Consider the following 15711-nt stretch of genomic DNA (forward strand, 5'->3'; position numbering starts at 1 on the left):
AGATTCAGCTTTGGCATAAAGAGTGACAACTGGTAAGAGACTAGACAGGTCAAATTTTTCAAATGTTGTCAGTTTCGATGGAGTAGGAAAGAAGGGAGAGGTGAGGAAGAAGGAGGACTTTGGGGAGAATTCTGTGTGTTCTTATGTAAACAGACAAGCAAACAAAGACTCAGAAGACCTTTAACCCTTTTGGTAAAGGCTTCTCACTCAAGGCAACACATGTCATCGTCTGCCTCTGTCTCCAGCTCCAAGCCTCTCTTCAGCAAGAACACAGCTGCTTTAGGAGACGGAGACTGAAATAGAAAACCAGCCATGGCGATGAAATGTGACAACTTGCTTGAGAAAAGACATGTTTGATGTGTTTTCCAACTGGATGTTTCTAAAATTTATGGCGGTTTCAGACAAGATTTCCAAAGAAATCCTTTCTCTTACTCATTTCAAGCCTCTAAATCTATAATGCCCTTATCGCTGCTTCAGGGAGGAACCAAAAAAAAGTTTCTTCCCGATGGCTTTCACAAATTACCTTTCAGTCTTCAGAAGACGTGTCTCTCCTCGGCAAACTCAGGCGTCTCTCTCAGGCTGTTCTCACTCGTCTTCCCCAGCAGTGCCACCCCTTATTGTAGGTAAATTACTTGCTTCCTCAAGGCCTCAGTTTTCTCATCAGTGCAACGAAGAGGTTCAAGTAAATAATCTTCAATGCCCCTTCAACATGTGACATTCAGAGATCCAGATTTTACAGCAAGCCTGAAGGCATTTTGAAGGGCCCGTTGCATCCATAATAGCGGATAGAGGGACGTTCTAGAAACATGATGAGAAAAAACAGAGATGTTTTAAAACAAGGACTGAGCTTCTAGAAATAGCCAAGGAAACATCCTGCTCCACATAGGACGAATCCTCTACCTACTCCACATAGAATAAACCCTCCAAATATGGACATATACAGGAGCAGCTACATGGAGGCACAAGAGGGTGAAGAAAAGTAGATTCCAGTGAGGCATCATCCAGGCATGAGGGAGGGGATTCTGTGGAGTAAGTACTCCATTTTGCTGCTTCTCTTCCAGCCTGAGAGCAGGCTCAGTGTACACAGAGCGTCAAGCACGAGTGGAAAATCACAATTTTTCCAGCCTAGGGAATCAGAGTCCTGAGTCCAGGGCACTACAGTCACTGGAGAAAGGGAAAATTTTGGAAAGAAAAGAGCCAGAAAGGGAACACCCAAATTCTGCTCCCCACATGTCTAGCCGACTCCTGAATCATGCGTGTGTGGAGCAGACTCAAAGCACCTCACCTAAGGGTGAAAGATCTGAACTGAGTTTGGAAATGGAAGAAAAAAAAGAGTTTGGAGTTCATATCCAACCAAGTTTGCTAGAATGAAAAAACATGACTCATCAGAGGAAATTAATAGCATCCAGAGTCTCTACATGATATTTACAATGTGCATGATACAAACCAAAACTACTCAAAATGGAACATATCATGAAAATGGGGAGCCTAAACATGACAGAGTGAGGTTGGAGAGGAAGGCTATGTTATTTACTCCCTTGTCTCCCTTCCTGTGAGGCCTGGCTGTGTCAGACCATCCCATAATATTTTAAATTTTCACCCCTTCATACTCTTCAATCCCAAGAGTCGTTTTATTTCTCTAAACTTTGTATCTAATTTCCTTTTCATTCCAGGTGGTAATAAAGGATTTTTCACCACTGCATGACCTGAGCTGCCCGAAGACCATCCCCTAATACAACAGGATTTTTACTGCCTTTTGCCCCAACTAGCAAGCCTGGATTCCTCCATTTTCCTTGAGGATCTTTTGCTTACAATCTGCTCTTGGTACCAAGATTGTACCAGTCAAGGTTCTTGATTGCAAACCATAGAATTGACGTCTAGCTGATTAAACAGAAAAGAAATTTACAGAAGTGTGATAAACAATAGCAAGAACAAACACACACATAGATACAGAGAATAGACTGGTGGTTACCAGAGGGGAAGAGGGTGGAGGCACAGCAAAAGGGGTAAAGGGTCACATGTGTATGGTGACAGATGGCAACTAGACTTTGGGTGGTGAACATGATGCAGTCTACACATAAGTTGAAATATAATGATGTACACCTGAAACTTATATAGTGTTATAAACCAATGTTACCTCAATTAAAAAAAAAAAGAATGGCGAAAAGAAAATTACAGGAAAGAATAAAGTAGTTCAGAAAAGTAACATGAAGGCAAATTCTACTTCCAGCCGTGGTAGAGTAACAAGAAATGCACTTTAAATATAAAGATACAGATAAATTAAAATAAGAAAATGGGAAAATATACCATGCAAATACTAAGCACAAAAAACCTAGAGTGATCACAGGAGGACACATCAAGGAGGTGGCTGTCTGTAAGTCAAGAAGAGGGGCCTCAGAAGAACCTGCCAACACCTTGGTCTTGGACTTCCAGCCTCCAGAACCGTGAGAAAAAAATTTTGGTTGTTTAAGCCAAAAAAAAAAAAAAAGAAAAGAATTTTAAACCGAGTATTAAGCCAAGCACAGAATCCTCTGTGACTGCACAGTTTGCACACCCACAAAGCACATCTACAAAGCCAGCACACCTGTGAAGGCACATGTCCATGAAGGCTACTTATAAATCATGAGAGCCATCCTGTACAAGGAAAGTCCTATACATATAATTTTGGGATTTTTTTATTATAATATTTTATATTACTTTATAGCACTTCTGATGCTATTTCTCTTTGTGTGTTCAAGAATGCTTGAAAAGACCAATTGTGCCACTTCTTATAATTTTATTGAGGCATAGTTGAAGTCAACTAAACTGCACATATTTGTGTGAAACTTGGCAATTTTCCACATGTTCATCCACCCACAAAACCATCACCACAATAAAGGTAATAAATATTTCTATCATCCCCCCAAGAAAAAAAAATCCTAGAGTGACTGTATCAGTATCAGACAAAGGAGGTTTCAGAACAAAGAATATTTCAAGAAATAAAGAGGGACATTTCATAATGATAAAGGATCAATTCATAAAGAAGTGACAGGCAGCCTGAAGAACCAGGCTTAGAATATAGGTAGGAACCATGAGAGACTTGGTGGCAGAGAGCACCGACATAGTCAGCTAGGGCAACAGCTGGGGCGACCTGCACGGGGTACTCACCAGTGCCACTCTTTCTGCTCCCATGGTAACCACTGCCACTGTACTTGCAATTCTGCCATCCCATCCCACAGGGTATAATCTCTGTCTGTCACTCACATCTTCAGATCCATATTCCTCTCAGCTGCAAGTCCAAGGCAAGAACATCCAAGGGCAAAACCAGCTTCATATATCCAAGTGCTTGTTGCCAGGGAGTAGAGAGGAAATATCTGGTTCCTTCATTGCTAAAGTGAGAAGCAGGGCCCTCCTTATCACCAAGATTCAGACTTTTAGGGATTTCCATAACAGGAGTGAGATTCAGATGCTGGGCTTTCAAAAACAAACAGCAAATGTCTACTTACAATATATATTTCACATGGGAAGGCAATTTGGCTATATATCAATAGCCTGACATTATTTTCCTTTAATTTTTGACCAAGTAATTCTATCTATACATTATATAAAAAGTCATAAATTAGTACCAGGATCTAGGTACAAGAATGTTCAACTGAAGTATAATTTATAATAATGTAATCCCAGAAAATTATTAAACTGTGGTATATATCAATTGGGTTCTTGAAAAGATTATACACTCAAAATAGGATATCCAAGTGGCTATTTACAAAGGTGTGTGTAGGAAAACCACAACAGATAGTGTAGTAACTTTGGCTGAAACTTCTTTACCTGTAAGGATGAGGGGAGGGAATAATTACTGGCTCTCAGAAGGAGGGAACTCTATAGACTGGCCTTTGGTGGGGGGACACAACCAACCTGAGGTGACCTGCCAGGGAGAGTCAAAGGAATAAAATACCTGCCCTTTATCTCCTCCCTCTCCCCGTTCTCTCCCAGCTCCTGCTAGGGCTTCCCACTGACCAACCCCAACGGGAAGCCAAAGAGCCCAGGAACCCCTTGATATGGTCCATGAGATCAGCCTCCAGAGGCAGAGAGTAAGGAGGAGAAGGGTAGACAGTGGACCTGGAAGGGCAAATGGAAGATAACATATTCCATATGATGAACTCTTCCACAGGCTTTGATTTAAAATTATTCTAGAAGAATATGTAATGGTAAGGGAGAAGATTTCCAATATAATGACAAGCTGAAAACAGGATCCAAACTGTCTAGATATTAGGATACCAAATTAAAAAAAAAAAGCAAACAGTGTTAATGGGTAAGATTGTTTTATTTATTTTTTAATTTTTTCTGTTTTTCAAAATATCTATAAGTAATGCATATTTTTGTAATCAGAAAAAATGTAGTTAACTAACATGATATCTCAACTAATAAATCTACAATGATAAGAACCAAGACTTATGAAAAGGGAGAAAAAGAGAAAATAGCAGGTTTTCATGGGTGTACCAGATTTGAATAAACAAGCAGCTATTGACACTTTTCCCCATGCCAGGCACTATTCTGGGTCCTGGGGACACAGTGATGGAAGAATTTGTCTTCAGGGAGCTCATCTTCACTCAGCTAGGGAAACTTTGGGTTGGAGTGTGGAACTGGGAGGCGAAGGACAGCAGCTGGAACGTGGCTGTCCGCAATGGCATTTGATGCAAGTTATTGAGGTTTATGGTGTGCGTAAACCTCACAGAGACGTACAGCGTCAGATAAGAAATTGGAGCAGCTGGCTGGAACATGTGCTGAGACTCTGCCTCATGTTGCAAAAAACATGAGGACTGGAAATGTTTTCAGCACTGTTGCTGTTCTGGGATCTAAACCAGAAGTGTTACATCTGACCACAGTATAATAAACAGGGAGACCAATCTTCCCGTGGAGATTCTCATAGGATGAGTGCATGATATCGGGGGGTAGGGGTAGGCAGACAGGATTAAATTTATGTACCTCTCATATAATAGGTGTTCAATATATTTGATATTGATTAAAAACAGCAAATGAACAAAGGCTATTATACTTGGTTTTTTTTTTTAAAAAAAGAAAGGATAGTAAGTGTAAATGTTGTCCTAGGATTAAGAAGTCCTATAAATGTGACTAGTTACCTGAAAACTTTTAACACCATGAATTAGATATATTTTTACAAAAATTATAGGCTACAGAACGTTTATTGCAAAAGCATCAGGAAGAAATTAAGCAGTGAGTCACAGCACCGTGTAAAGACAATCAACCAGAGCCAATTTTCAGGCTTCTGTCAGGGCTGTATTTATGGTATGCTATAGCTGGGTCAGTCCTCTTCAAATAAGGACCATTCACTAAGCCCTAATTACCATTCCTAAATGCCGGACCCAGATCAGCTTGGCAATCAAGTGATACCATGATTATGCTGAAGAGCTGGCGCAGAGGAGGCCTGAGGGAATGAGGGCAGGTTTGGATGCTAATGAAAGGAAGATGTGGCTGTCATTTCTCATGGGTATTGCACACCACTTTCAGTCTTTGAGTCAAGAAACCAATGACACAAGGGATGTGCCTTCAACTGAAAGGACTTACACAGGTCTATAATGATGCTGATCACAAGAACTTCACAGGTATCTTTTCCAAGTTGTGTGATGTTTGTTCTTAATCTGGATTTCACACTGTTAACAAAAAAATTCCACAAACAATGCAGACGTTTTGAAAACTATGTGAGTTCATAAATATTTCTTAGTAGACTCTAGATTCTTTTAAAAGAAGATATACTTTTTAAATATTGAGTAATTTTGTTTAAAATATAGCATAGATGTGTTACAGCTCTGGAGCCAAACCAACTGAGTTTAAAGTCCATTTAAGAGTAGCAGGGCAACCTTGGGGAAATTACAACCACACTGTACCTCAGATTCCTCAACTGAAAAATAAAAGAGTAGGGCTGGCCCCATGGCATAGTGGTTAAGTTTGGCACACTCTGCTTTGGTGGCCCAGGTTCATGGGTTCAGATCCCAGGCACAGACCTACACCACTCATCAGCCATGCTGTGGCAGTGACCCACAAATAAAGTGGAGGAAGATTTGCACAGATGTTAGCTCAGAGCTAATCTTCTTCAAGCAAGAAAAGAGGAGGATTGGCAAGAGATGTTAGTTCAGGGCTAATTTTCCTCAGCCCAAAAAAAGAATTAATTAATTAATTAAAATAAAAGGGTAATAGCAACCTCCTCATGGAGTTGTTATGAGAAATAAATAAGCGAAAAAATTTAAAGTGCCTGGCACAGAGTAGGCACTTTTTAAATATCAGATATTACTATTATCTAAAATTCATACTCCAGAGAAACCATAAGGTTATCAGTTTCTCAAAATCTATTTTAGTCTTTATAGTAAAAAGCATTATCTTTTGTATGTCTTAGAACATTTTAAAAGACCTCAATTTTCAACAGGTTGAGATTGGCTTTCATCATCTTAAAGAGCCCAGTAGATGACAATTCTGTGGGTCCACATCTAATTTAATTTGAGAACAATTAGGGAAGAATTCTTATAATTAATGTTTTATAAGACTTTTAAAATAAGTTTTAAGCTACTCCTACTCATAGGTAATAGAGATAGTAACTTATGATAAAGTTTAAGAGACCTCCAAAATCCCATCTGCCTTCAAAATATCTCAAATATTTAGGCAAAAACATTTATACAGAACTGAATATGATACAGCCTTGCCCTTGAGGAAATCACTAACCAGAGGAGCCCAATCTACAAAACTAATTATAATGTTAATATGATATGTTTATTAATAAAAAGAAAGACAATATACAAAATTGCCTCTTACCATCCATTAGTGCAGCTAATAGACATTTGAAAGCTACAGAAGCCAAGAATAAATATAAAGACAATGCGATTGGATAGTTATTGACAAGGTGCACTGATGCTCCTCAGAAATAAACTAGATGCTAAGGGAAATTAACAAGCAATTGGAACCCAAATGTGAAAGCCAGAGGACCCCTTTGGTATCACAAAGAAGTCTTTATCTCCTGCAGTGGAAGAATAGAGAAAACCAAGGGTCAAGGACAAGACTTAACGGTCCAAGTGACTGAAATTCAAAAAGGTTAAATACCCAACAAAGGCGGATCTATTATGCCAAGGTCAGGGCAAGGTTTCCCTGCTTGGGAAAACCTAGAATCTGACATGTAATAGAGACATCTAAGAGGACACTCTTGAAGATTTTGACTCCCTAGACTCCTCTGAATTTTCTGAACCCACAGAAGTGGCCCACCCTCCCTATTAAGAGCTAGCACTCCTCCTCCCACCTCATTCTGGAAGACAATTCAAAGATCTCTCCCCAGGAAGGCAATAGGATCTGTCCCACCTCCCCTCCTAGCCACTAGGCCTGTAACTGGGGTTAAATCACAGCATAACCCAGCTGGGAATGTGCTGGGCCTAATAAAGAAGGAAAAGGACTATCCTTACAAAAGAGCTGTAAACCTAGCCTACATGTACCTTCATGTACCAGGGTAGCACACGTGCATATAGGACTGCATTCTGAGTGTTCTTAATCAAGATGACTGGAACATAAACTTAAAACAGAGAAGTCTTCATTGACTTGGAGGTGGTCTCCCAAGATACAGAATTTAACACCTTGGCAAGAACCCCAAGAGATGGTGCAAGCTTGCTATGAAAATGGCTCCTAGAAACATGAAAACAAATGATGGTGCTCCCAAAACAAGGTTGCAATGCCAGGATTGCCATGGTGCATGGTGGTGTAGGAAGGGATTTAAAGACTCATTGAAGTGGCCAAGTTGAATTGGAGATACTATGTATGGCCAGAACTCTGTTCAAAGATTATATTGCATAGAAAGGCCTAGAGGACACACCATTTACCAAGACTATGAAGAATGTGCTAGACAGAGGGGCACCAGCACTAAAATGTTCAGTTGTGGCACTCCCCTGTAGGCCAGAGGTGATGGTATGAGAGGCTATTATGGAAATGGCTCCCTAATAGCAATGAGGATGATGAGGACCCAAAACAATAAAGGACAAATAGTAGAGATTAACAGCTTGAAGCCAGAGGATTGCAGTAATGGTAATGAATGGCAAGTTGGCATGGCAGCTAAGGGGCCTGAATGGTAGAGAGTTACACAGACAGTTGATAGAACACTGAATACCTAAAGGCAAAATAGATGAATACTGCTCAGTTTGTAGCAGCAGAAGAAATCAAGGATGGATGACTGGGAGAGTGAGGACAGGCACCTCAACAAGAGGTACGATCCCCTATGGAGTTTCCAGACTGAACCAGTTTTCAGACCCAGAGCCCATTCACTGAAGAGGTTGCCTGGTCTCCAGGAGGAAGAACTCTGCAATACCACAGCAAGTATACACTGTAATGATTGTTCTGACTCTGTCCTCAAAGGGACCTATGACCATTTACTTGGGTAAATGTACATTGGGGAAAGGGGAATAGCCAGGACTATGGGACATAGGGTTTGAGGACCTGAGCTGATGCCTGGAGACTTAAAACATTATCATGGACCACTGTTAGAGGAGAGATATATGGGGGACATGTAATAAATGGAGACATAGCCAAGGTCTGGCTTACGATGGGTCCACTGGGCCCACAGATTAACCTGGCAGTCATTTCCCAGGTGCCAAATTTATACTTAGCAATTGGCATACCCCAATACAGAAGGGAGATTGGGCAGGGAAGGTGGAGGTTAGTTACTCTTAAAGATCTAAAGTATCAAGTGGTAATTGCCCCCATAATATCTCCATTTAATTCACCATTCTGGCCCTTACAGAAACTAGAAGGATCCTGGAGGATTAGTGTAAACTAGGGGTCAGCAAACTTTTTCTATAAAGGACCAGATACTAATAGGCTTTGTGGTCCATATAGTCTCTGTCACAATAATTCAACTCTTCCATTGTGATGCGAAAGTAGCCACAGACAATATGTAAGTGAGTGGGTGGGGCTATGTGTTCCAATAAAACTCTATTGACAAAAATAGGCAGCAGGATGGATTTGGCCCACAGGCTATACTGTGCTAAGCCCTAATGTAGACTACCACAAGCTCTATCAAACATATGGAGCCACTGTATCAGATGCGGTAGCTGCTAGAGCAAATTAATACAGCATCAGGCATGTGGTATGTGGCTATTGATTCGGTGAACGAATCAGAAACAATTCGCATTTGTGTGAGATGGACGTTATTTATTTACAATTTTCCCCCAGGACTATGTTAACTCTCTGTACTTTGTCATACTATAATCCAAAAGATTGGGACCATCTGACATCCCATATTATATTGATCCACCACGTTAATAATATCATGCTGATTGTACTAGATACACAAGAGGTAGCCATCACTTAGACTTTGTAAGACACACACAGTCCGGATGGTAGGAAGATTCATAAAGTGGGGCTACCTCTTTAGCACAAGTTTCAGGGTCAAGTGGCCAGGACCATGCTGGACATCCCCTCCAATAATTTATTTAAAAATAAAGTATTGCCTCTTGGACTTCCTACCGTAAAGAAGGAAGGACGACATATGCTGAGCCTTTTTGGATTCTGGAGGCAATATATTCCACATCTGCAATGCCCAGTACAGTAGCCATTAGCCACACAAGGCTACTTAGGCTTACATTTAAATTAAATTAAATTAAAATTGTAGTTCCTCAGTTGTACTAGCCACATTTCAATTGCTCGATAGCCACATGCAGCTAGTGGCTACCATATTGATAATAAGGTATGATAATAAGGTATAAAATATTCCCACTAGTGCGAAAGTTCTATTGGAAAGCACTGTACACCTAGGAATGAGGAATATTGTTCTGATCCACATACCTGGGGCCAAAGAGCAGCCAGCTGTGGGTGAAGCCTAGAGCAGGAAAGAGTTCTGCAGCAGGTCCAAGCTTTAGTGAAAGCAACCCTGCCACTTAGGCCATACGAGCCAATTAATGGAGGTATTAATGGTGAGTGAAGATTCTTGTTGCAGTTTGTAGCAACCTCCAGTGAGAGAATCACAGTGTAGGTCTAGAGCAAGGTTGCCATCTGTCCTAGAGGTTAGTGGTAAGATTAGATTTGGGATATGAACTGAGAAGTGGTACTGTTACAACAGTGGTAGAGGCCACGGTCTGGGGTTATTCAAGGCCATGCTGTCTGCCCTGGAGAATTAGATGCTGTTTGAAAAACAACTCCTGGCATGCTACAGGACCCTGGAAGAGCCAGAATGCCTCTTGGTCCTGCTCATGCTCATTCCCAGACATATCACTTCCATATTACAATAGGTGACGGGGTCCACTTGGTCTTGTTTTGGTGAGTCTGATAGGACCCAATTCATGATGGGCAGATTCAGACACATGGTCACTTGGGGTTTCACGGTAAAATACTCCTTCTGTTCCAGGATTAGGAATGGGTCCATGATCACAAATCCATTGGTCATATCCTATTCCACAACACTCAGAGCTGCAGGGCTGATAGTGTTGGATAAACCTATTGATGACCCAGAGAAAACGTCGTCTCAGAAGCAATACTCTGACAGAATGAGATACCATCCTCCAGGACACAGTAAAGATAATGAATGAAACACCATTATGTGGCACTGTGTCCCCAGTAGAAAGAATACATGGGTCCGAGAACCAGGGGATTGAAGTAGGAATAACCTCACTCACAATCACTCCCAATAATCCACTTAGAAAATTTGTGTGTCCTGTCCCCACAACTTTGTGCCCTACAGGGGTAGAGATGTGGTCCACAGAGAAGGAACTTCTACCAGGGAACCAGCAAAATCCCCATCGAACTATAAGCTGCAGCCTGGTCAATTTGGCTCCTCATGTCCAAATGCCAGCAGTCAACAAGAGGAGTCACCATGTTAGCCAAGTAATTATTCCCAACCCTGTGAATAAGGTAGGACTGTTGTTGCACTATGAGGGCAAGGAGGAATATGGGTGGCACTCAGGTAATTCATTTGGGCACCTTTTGTTCCTCCCTTGCCCAATTATGACCGTAAATGAACGGAGACAACAACTCTGCCTGAGAAGGGAATGGTTACCAAGGTCTCAGACCCCTCAAGGTCTGGTTCAAGCCACTACTCAAGCCACTGAGGCTAGCAGATCTGGTCACTGAAGGTGAGAGGAATCTAGAATGGACAGTAGAGGAGGAAGACGATGAATATCAACTGCAGCCCAAGACCAACCACAGCAGCAGGGGCTATAGTTTGTCACACTAACCTCCCTCTTCTAAGTTTTCTGTGGGGATGAGGGTCCCACTTCTATCTTGGAAGAGCTGTCACTCAAATAATCTATGGAGGAGTAGAGCCAAGGAGACTGTGGACTGTGGTAGATCAGAGACGCACCACACACATCCCTCATCAGGGAAGGACTTGCTGCCCAACTTCAGGGAGGGTGGGGACTCTTTCAGGGTGTGCCTCACCTACAGGGACCTGCCTTGCCCAAGGTCATGTGCCTCCCTGGGGCAGCCCACATCCGAGATTGAGTGAGACAGGGATATAAAGGCTCAGCCACTTCAGCCCAACAGGGGACAACCCTGATGGGCAATACTCACTCTGGAGCCCCCCAGAGGGCTGGCTAAGGCTTTGTCAGGCGTGCACCACAGTTCAGCTTCTTCCTCTGCCCATCCTCCTGCTTCTCACACCTTCCATTTCCTAATGTTGATCCCAAAAGAACATCTTATATCCCAAACTTAGTCTCTGCTCCTAAAGAAGCCAACCTGCAACTATATGTCTATGTGTGTGTGTGCGTGTGTGTGTCTAGGAGCTCAGGCTGATGGTACAACCTCAGCTGAATGTAATAATGTAGGAAAAATATCTTCCTCTTTTCCCTCCAACAAAATCCTGAGAAATTATTCCTGAGCTAACGTGTGCATCATGCCAAAAAGCACTTTCTTCAGTGGTCAGTGACTATCCCAAGCTGCAGGACCTGCAGTGCCCGTGGCAAGTGGGCCCACATCACCACAGATCTGTTGGTAGCGCTCAGGTGCAACACTGAAATGACATCATGTGACAGCAAGACAACAACAGCCAAGAGAATGAGTTGTTCAGCTCACTACACAAGTTTTCTAGTCCTTTCTCGTTTCAAGACCATGAGCAAGACTGAGTCCTAGGATTAAGTAAATACTTGTTAGGTTCTTTAAATTTACTGTGTGAGCTATGACTCTGAGACAATAGATAGAGAGACAAACAGAGAGATGAGAGATATTCTTGTGTATTAGAGCCACAAGTTAATTTGGCTTGAATATTTAAAGTAATGTGAACTCATTTTGAACCTCCAAATGGGTGAAACAAAACATACCAACTACAACTATTAAATGAAAAAAACAGATTATTGAATAGTATGCTTAGTATGAACCTACATTATGAAACATATAACAATATGTTCACAGGAAAAAAAGATCAGAAGGCCAAAATGTTGTTAGCAGTGATTATGTCAGGATGGTGGATGCCTATTGCACTACATTATTTTCCTTATCTGTATTGTCTTGAATTTTCTGTGATGACTTTGTATTTTGGTAACAAGGAAAAATGTTATTGTTTTAAATTTACCGAAGCAGTGAACCTACTTTCCCTCGACAGCTTTTGTTTTTTTTAAGGAGTGGTGTGCATTCTTTTCCTAAGAAATACAAACATTTCCCCTTTGTTTCATTTTCGATCATTAGAATGGGGCTGCCAGGTGGGAGACCATTTCAGATGTCAATCTGCAAAGTGGTCCAGAAAGGCAGGAAATCAGCCATGGGACATTTTAATTGCCTTCATAACCTTGATTATAGAAAGGAGACACGTCCTTTGTGATTTCTGCCTCTGAGAGGAGGGTGGTATGACCAAGGGCTCAGATGCTCACAGAATCTCCCACCCCCTTCCATTAGCATTATTGAAGAGAAGGTATCACACAGAGGAACTGGGAGAATAAACACGGTATCATTCACATGCTTTGTGAGCTCATCTAGTGCAAAGACCCATTCCTTCTGCAAGATCACTAACAGCTGCCCAGGTGACGCCAGCTTGAACATCTCTGTAATGGGAGATCAACCTTACTGGCAGTCCCACTAGATATACTACAGGTACCTCAAACACACTGAGTCCAAAACTAACTTCACCACCTTTTCTCCCCAAAACAGTGCAATTCTATGTGTTCTGCTGTTGCCCCTGCCCTGACTCCCACCCCACCAGACTGTGAACAGCTCAGTGACCCTGTCTCATTTCTCTGTATTACCAGTGCCTAGAAGAGCTCAGTATGCACTGTGGAATTACCATGAAGGAATAACAGGTACCCCAATGATTTTCTTTAAAAACCCAGCTCCCTTTTGCCTTTGATCAGCTCATCTATTCAATTTCTGCTGCCCTTCTTTTGACTGTGATCCTGTGCTATCTTGGAAGCAGTTGGTTTCTGTCGATTCTCTTTTGCTAATTATCTCAGTGGCCATTGCCAAGGTCATCTGTTTCAAGGGTGTCAACATTCTACGTATAGTCATATTCTCCCGCTAACCTTCCTAAATAAGATTTGACAGAAAAAGGCATTTTTTAAACTTAAGGGTGAAAGAGTAGCTCAATACAATAAAAACTCAGTAATTTGAACTAAGTGCAGGGAAAGTCAGTCTAACAGTGAAAAGTACAAATTAAGAAAAAAATTTTTTTAATAGAGAGTGACTGTTCTCACGCATAGGAGGGTTATAGACCAAAATGTACCTTTAAAAAAAATTGATGATATATTATGGTTAGGAAGAGAGAGGGAAAGGCAAAGGCAATCGGAAGCAGAAAGAGACAACTGGACTGGGGCTAGGACACAGGACACCAGGAAAAAAACAAACATTAAGAACATAGCCTCTCCATAGAGGCTGCTGAACTACCCAGAAAGATGAGAGGCAGTTTAGGAATATGAGGGAGGGAATGTCGCCCATGTTTTGACCTGACCTGAAGTCATAACCAAACAGATGTAGGGCTCAAGGTGAAGCAGGCACCACTCACTGCAGTAGTTAGGACAGAGGGCTGTCAATCAGCAGGGAGCATCTTCCGGCCTTCTAACTCAGGCTCCTGTGCTGGGTAGGGCTCTTGAAGGACCAGACACATCATACAAGTTTCAAGCACAGGAGCTAGGCCGCTCACCTAGGCCCAACCTTCACAAGGCTAAGTACCATCTCTCAGGAAACCCTGAAAGAACGAAACAAGATCCTATGACAGCACATGATGGCAAGATACAGTCAGATGATGAAAACCAGGCCTTTGTGGACCAGTGGAAAGCATTATGGAGGACATGGAACTCAATTATAGTTGATGAGTAGGATTTGGTTAGACAGAAAAGAGGCGGGATGAGAGGATTTGGTTAGACAGTGGGGAGAACAGTGTGAGCACACCCCAGAAGTGAGGCAGGCTATGGATTGCGCTGGGAACCACAGCTGAGGAGACAGACAGTGGCGGCTCCATGCAGGGGACTGGAGCGTAAGAAGACCGCCCAGCTGAGGTGGGAGAAGATCATTAAGTGGTCAGTGTGTGCCAGACACTGCTCACAGCACAGGGCTTACAGCCATGAACAAGACAAACAAGGCCCTAAGGAAATTCTCAGGAACTACACGCCTACCATTTAGTAGAAACAGATCTTATTGAAAAACTGGAATGAGATGAAAAAAGCACACATAATAAAAAGCAGAGAGGTACAAATAAAGCCACCCACACCCAAAAAACCATAGGTTTTGTCTACTGATACTCACCAGGGACAGGCAAATGGTTACATAAACTGCTGAAAACAACCAGCTTGGCCATTGCATTTCCTTACAACTCTGAGTCACCTGGCGAGATAGGTGAATCCAAGTTAAAGCGAGAAGGAGGTGAAGGTGGAGAAGGGCCTCCAAAATAATTATGCCACTTTAAAGAGACCACTAAGTCAGAATAAATATACTACTGATTCTTTATTTGCGAAATGCTAACTCAAGCCTTAAATTATGTTTCTATTTACTTACAAAATAATTAATAGGCCAAATATTTGCGAATCAATCTAGTTTCTAGGAAGAATTTCAGATTCAATATTTTCTCATTTGCATGGGAAAGCTCTTCACAGGATAAACGAAGTTGAGAATAGTAATACATCTTTAAACATTTTTATTCCTATCTATTCCTTCTCTTCTTACCAAAATAGTTAAAGAGAGGTTCATCTCAATTTTCGGCTGCAAATATTATTTTAGAGAGCTGCCACCCAGTGTAAACATCTTCATTCACTTTCCTTTAAATTGCACTATTTTATTGAATAAATTATTCACTGTCAGGGACCTAGACAAGAGACCACATTACTCTGAAGGAAGTTGAAACATTATGTTAGAGACTGGCAAGCTGTCATGGCGAATTGGGCATGACCCACCACCCGACTCCCACCCCTGGCCCCTACCATGTTCCTTAAGCTTCTGTGACTGAATCATAAGTCTGGAAAACTCAATTTGGTAAGTGTGGGAAGACAGATCTTAATTGAAAAGTTCATTTCTAATGAAATGCGAGGTGGTAAAAGGTTGGGCTGGCAGGGTAGATCATTTGAGTCTTTATTAATAACACCAATTCATTTTAATTCAGTGAAGCACATAATTGGCATCAAGCTTTTCAAGTTCACCACACATTCCTGTGCCTGGAATCCCTAATATTTTTCAAACTTTTCTTATTTGGTAATAGATGTTTTAATAATTTGCATTTTAACAAGAGGTTACTTGTAGCTGGCTTATACTAATTATAAGTGTGTTGAGTTTTACTAA

The 15711-nt window shown here is 41.6% G+C and overlaps 1 long non-coding RNA gene across 1 annotated transcript in view; it reads right to left on the reverse strand.

Moving 5' to 3' along the window:
• Positions 1-538: 538 nt before the first annotated feature.
• LOC139079937 (uncharacterized) overlaps positions 539-15711 on the reverse strand; it is a 50311-nt gene continuing 35138 nt past the window's right edge. The window contains exon 3 of the long non-coding RNA XR_011534093.1: positions 539-798. This is a non-coding gene — a long non-coding RNA (uncharacterized lncRNA). The remainder of the gene's footprint in view (positions 799-15711) is intronic.

Source organism: Equus przewalskii, chromosome 1 (genome assembly GCF_037783145.1).
Source record: "Equus przewalskii isolate Varuska chromosome 1, EquPr2, whole genome shotgun sequence".
Lineage (NCBI taxonomy): Eukaryota > Metazoa > Chordata > Mammalia > Perissodactyla > Equidae > Equus > Equus przewalskii.